Source organism: Moschus berezovskii, chromosome 8 (assembly GCF_049115385.1).
Source record: "Moschus berezovskii isolate FMDL1 chromosome 8, NW_MosBer_1.0, whole genome shotgun sequence".
Taxonomy (NCBI): Eukaryota; Metazoa; Chordata; class Mammalia; order Artiodactyla; family Moschidae; genus Moschus; species Moschus berezovskii.
Window position 1 is genome coordinate 49,476,199 of NC_142467.1, and position 6,000 is coordinate 49,482,198.

The following is a 6,000-nucleotide window of genomic DNA, read 5'->3' on the forward strand; positions in this document are numbered from 1 at the left end:
CAGTATAAGAGAGTTCCCTTTTCTCCACACCCTCCCTGGCATTTGTTATTTGCAGACTTTTTAATGATGGCCATTCTGACTGATGTGAGGTGGTACCCCATGGTAGTTTTGATGTGCGTTTCTCTAATAATTAGTGATACTGAGCATCTTTTTATGTGTGTATTGGCCATCTCTATGTCCTCTTTGGAGAAATGTCTATTTAGGTCTTCTACCCATTTTTCAGTTGGATTTGTTTGTTGTCGGGTTGTATGGACTCAACATTGTTTTGGAAATTGAGCCCTTATCAGCCCCATCATTTGCAAATATTTCCCCCCATTCTGTAGGTTGTCTTTTCATTTGTTTGTTTTTATAGTTTCCTTTGCCATGCGAAAGCTTGTAAGTTTGATTTGGTCCCATTTGCTTATTTCTATTTCTGTTACCTTGGGAGACTGACATTGGTATGATTTATGTCAGAATGTTTTGCCAGTGATCTCTTCTAGAAGTTTTATGGTGTCTTTTCTTACATTTAAGTTATTAAGCCATTTTGAGTTTATTTTTGTGCATTGTGTGAGAATGTATTCTAACTTCATTGATTTAAATTCAACTGTCCAATTTTCCCAGCACCACTTGTTGAAGAGACCTTTTCCCCGTTTTGTATCTTGCCTCCTTTGTTGAAGGTTAATTGTTTGTAAGTGTGTGGGTTTATTTCTGGGTTCTCTGTTCTGTCCTGTTGATCTGTGTGTCTGTTTTTGTACCAGTACCACAGTTTTCATTACTGTAGCTTTGTAGTAGTGTCTGAATTCTGGGAGGGTTATACCTCCTGCTTTGTTCTTTTTCCTCAGGATTGCCTAGGCAATTCCGAGTCTTTTATGTTTCCATATACATTTTAGGGTTATTTGTTATAGTTCTGTGAAAAATGTCATGGGTAATTTGATACAGATCACATTACTGTAGATTGTTTTTTGTAGTATGGCCATTTCAACAATATTCTAATCCAAGAGCATGGGATGTCTTTCCGTTTATTTGAATCTTCTTAAATTTCTTTTATTAACATTTTATTTGTTGTTGTTCAGTCACTAAGTTGTGTCCCACTTTTGTGACCCCACAGACTGCAGCATGCAAGGCTCCCCTGTCCTTCACTATGTCACAGAATTTGCCCAAATTCATGTCCACTGAGTCAGTGATCCTATCTAACCATCTCATCCTCTACAGGCCCCTTTTCCTTTTGCCTTCAATCTTTCCCAGCTTCAGGGTCTTTTCCACTGAGTTGGCTCTTTGCATCACATGGTCAAAGTATTGGAGCTTTGGCATCAGTCCTTCCAATGAATATTCAGGGTTGATTTCCTTAGGATTGACTGGTTTGATCTCCTTGCAGACCACAGGACTCTCAAGAGTCTTCTTCCAATTCAAAAGCAAGTCCTCAGCATAAACTCTTTCACCTCTTTGGTCAGATTTATTTCTAAGTATTTTATTTGGCGCAATTTTAAAAGGTATTCTTTTCATATTCCCTTTCTGCTATTTCATTGTTAGTGTAAAGGAATGCAACTGATTTCTGTATGTTAATCTTGTATCCTGCCACCTTGCTACAGCCATGTCACCTGAACGCATCAGATCTCGTCTGATCTTGGAGGCTAAGCAGGGTTAGACCTGGTACTTGGGTGAGAGTAATGGTGATTTAAACAGATTCTGGAGCCAGATTCAGTTCAGTTCAGTCGCTCAGTCGTGTCTGACTCTTTGCGACCCCATGAATCACAGCACGTCAGACCTCCCTGTCCATCACCAACTCCCGGAGTTCACTCAAACTCATGTCCACAGAGTCGGTGATGCCATCCAGCTATCTCATTCTCTGTCGTCCCCGTCTCCTCCCGCCCCCAATCCCTCCCAGCATCAGAGTCTTTTCCAGTGAGTCAACTCTTTGCATGAGGTGGCCAAAGTATTGGAGTTTCAGCTTTAGCATCAGTCCTTCCAATGAACACCCAGGATTGATCTCCTTTAGAATGGACTGGTTGGATCTCCTTGCAGTCCAAGGGAGCCAGATTACCTGAGTTCAAATCATCACTTCAGCACTCCCAGCTCGCACACTACTTAACCTCTGTCTAGTTGTCATAATGCCTTACCTCCTAACCATTCTCACTGCCTGTAGTATTTTGAGCTCCTCCCCTCTTGGAGAAGGCTCAGAAGGTATAGCCTCATGACAGCTGGACAAAGGCAGTAATGGCCCATGGGGCAAAGAGTGAATGTTGGAAAGCCAAATTAAAGGTACATGGGGACCTGAAGTAAATGGAGGTGAAATCAGAGGAGTCTAGGGTGACCCTTCTTCCCTCACCACTAACCCGTCAAGTGTCTGGTTTAGTCAACTGGGTGGAAAGATGCCTTCTCCCGAATAGAGAATGCAGTGGCAATTTCTCAGTCTTTCCTTGTTTTTCATGATCCTGATAGATTTAAAGAGGACTAACTGGTTAGGTATTTTGTAGAATGTCTCTCAGTTTGTATTTGTTTAGACTGGGCTTATGAATTTGGGGGAAATATTACAAGGTGGGGGTGCCCTTCTCATCCGTTTACATCAGGAAGTTGAATATCACTGATGATGTTAACCTTGATCACTTGGTTAAAGTGGTGTCTTTGTAAAGTTACTATTTTTCCTTCCTATGCCCTTTGGAAGCAAGTCAGTAAGTCCAGTCTGTAATGAGTAGGAGGGGAAATAAGTTCCACCTCCTGGAAGGGGTGGTACCTACATGTATTATTTGTAAGTCTTTTGTAGGGAAGGAAGATCTGTCCTTTCCCCTCATGTATTTGTTTATTCAGTCACTTAATTATATCACTGGATTCACGAATATTTACTTTATTCTTTCAGTTATAATCTCCTATGGGTTGTCTTCACTCTCTCGACTGTTTTTTGATGCAAAAAAGTTTTAATTTTGTGTATTCACTTTTTAAAGTGTTTCATAGGTAGTTGAAAATAATGAGTATTGTTTAATTTGATGAGGCAGAATTCTACACTTTCATTTTATTGTTCAAAATTTTTATATCCATACCCATTATTTGTCTGCTAAGCAGTCAACAATTGAAAGAAATGTGTTAAACCTTCCACTGTGATTATGGGTTTAGCGTATTATATAAGGGTATTTATCTACACATGGACATCACCAGATGGTCAACACTGAAATCAGATTGATTATATTCTTTGCAACCAAAGATGGAGAAGCTGTATACAGTTAGCAAAAACAAGACCAGGAGCTGACTGTGGCTCAGATCATGAACTCCTTATTGCGAAATTCAGACTTAAATTGAAGAAAGTAGGGAAAACCACTAGACCATTCAGATATGACCTCAATCAAATCCCTTATGATTATACAGTGGAAGTGAGAAATAGATTTAAGGGACTAGATCTGATTGATAGAGTGCCTGATGAACTCTGGACGGAGGTTCGTGACATTGTACAGGAGACAGGGACCAAGACCATCCCCATGGAAAAGAAATGCAGAAGAGCGAAATGGCTGTCTGAGGAGGCCTTACAAATAGTTGGGAAAAGAAGAGAGGCGAAAAGCAAAGGAGAAAAGGAAAGCTATAAGCATCTGAATGCAGAGTTCCAAAGAATAGCAAGGAGAGATAAGAAAGCCTTCCTCAGTGATCAGTGCAAAGAAATAGAGGAAAACAACAGAATAGGAAAAACAAGAGACCTCTTCAAGAAAATTAGAGATTCCAAGGGAACATTTCATGCAAAGATGGACTCGATAAAGGACAGAAATGGTATGGACCTAACAGAAGCAGAAGATATTAAGAAGAGGTGGCAGGAATACACAGAAGAACTACAAAAAAGATCTTCACGACCAAGATAGTCACGATAATGTGATCACTGACCTAGAGCCAGACATCTTGGAATGTGAAGTCAAGTGGGCCTTAGAAAGCATCACTACTAACAAAGCTAGTGGAGGTGATGGAATTCCAGTTGAGCTATTTCAAGTCTTGAAAGATGATGCTGTGAAAGTGCTGCACTCAATATGCCAGCAGATTTGGAAAACTCAGCAGTGGCCACAGGACTGGAAAAGGTCAGTCTTCATTCCAATCCCAAAGAAAGGCAATGCCAAAGAATGCTCAAACTACCGCACAATTGCACTCATCTCACACGCTAGTAAAGTCATGGTCAAAATTCTCCAAGCCAGGCTTCAGCAGTATGTAAACCGTGAACTCCCAGATATTCAAGCAGGTTTTAGAAAAGGCAGAGGCACCAGAGATCAAATTGCCAACATCCGCTGGATCATGGAGAAAGCAAGAGAGTTTCAGAAAAACATCTATTTCTGCTTCATTGACTATGCCAAAGCCTTTGACTGTGTGGATCACAATAAACTGTGGAACATTCTGAAAGAGATGGGAATCCCAGACCACCTGACCTGCCTCTTGAGAAACCTGTATGCAGGTCAGGAATCAACAGTTAGAACTGGACATGGAACAACAGACTGGTTCCAAATAGGAAAAGGAGTACGTCAAGGTTGTATATTGTCACCTTGCTTATTTAACTTATATGCAGAGTACATCATGAGGAACTCTGGGCTGGAAGAAGCACAAGCTGGAATCAAGATTGCTGGGAGAAATATCAATAACCTCAGATATGCAGATGACACTACCCTTATGGCAGAAAGTAAAGAGGAACTCAAAAGCCTCTTGATGAAAGTGAAAGAGGAGAGTGAAAAGGTTGGCTTGAAGCTCAACATTCAGAAAACAAAGATCATGGCATCTGGTCCCATCACTTCATGGGAAATAGATGGGGAAACAGTGGAAACAGTGTCAGACTTTATTTTTTGGGGCTCCAAAATCACTGCAGATGGTGATTGCAGCCAGGAAATTAAAAGACGCTTACTCCTTGGAAGGAAAGTTATGACCAACCTTGATAGTATATTAAAAAGCAGAGACATTACTTTGCCAACCAAGGTCCATCTAGTCAAGGCAATGGTTTTTCCCGTGGTCATGTATGGATGTGAGAGTTGGACTGTGAAGAAAGCTGATTGCCGAAGAATCGATGCTTTTGAACTGTGGTGTTGGAGAAGACTCTTGAGAGTCCCTTATACTGCAAGGAGATCCAATCAGTCCATTCTAAAGGAGATCAATCCTGGATGTTCATTGGAGGGACTGATGCTAAAGCTGAAACTGCAATATGTTGGCCACCTCATGCGAAGAGTTGACTCACTGGAAAAGACTCTGATGCTGGGAAAGGTTGGGGGCGGGAGGAGAAGGGGACGACGGAGAATGAGATGGCTGGATGGCATCACCGACTCTGTGGACATGAGTTTGAGTGAACTCCGGGAGTTGGTGATGGACAGGGAGGCCTGGCGTGCTGTGATTCATGGGGTCGCGGAGAGTCGGACACGACTGAGCGATTGAACTGAACTGATCACAATAATCCTTTTTTTTTTTTTTTTTGCCAGAAGTCTCCTTTGTCTGTTGTTAATATGGCTAGAGCATATTTCTTTGGGATAATATTTAACTGGCTAATCCTTTTCCATTTATTTTACTTTTGTGTCATATTTTCAGGAGTGCTGCTTTGTGAACAGCATAGAGCTAGAATTACTTTTTATCCAATTTGTGAGTTTCTGTCTTTAAACTGGTGAGTCTTATCCATGTGCATTTATTGTGATAACTGATATATTTAAATGTATTTATACCACTTTATGTGCCTTTGCTTTTTTTTAACTCTCTGCTGTCTATTGAATTGATTTCTCTGCTCATCATTGCTCCTTAGATTCTATGCTTTCTCTATGGATCTTGCCCAAAAAATGTTCTTTTATAGTTATCTCAGAGATTAATGAAAACTCTCTTCCTATTTATTTGTCTGAAAGTTAACTTCTTTTTTTTTTTTTTTTGCTGTGGCACACAGCTTGCAGGATCTTAGTTCCCCCACTAGGGATCGAACCCTTACACCACGCAGTGGAAGCACAGAGTCCTAACTACTGAACCACCAAGGGAGTCTCTGCTCTCACTTCTTGAAGATGTTTTTCCGTTATTGCTGTCAGGTGACCTTTTTTG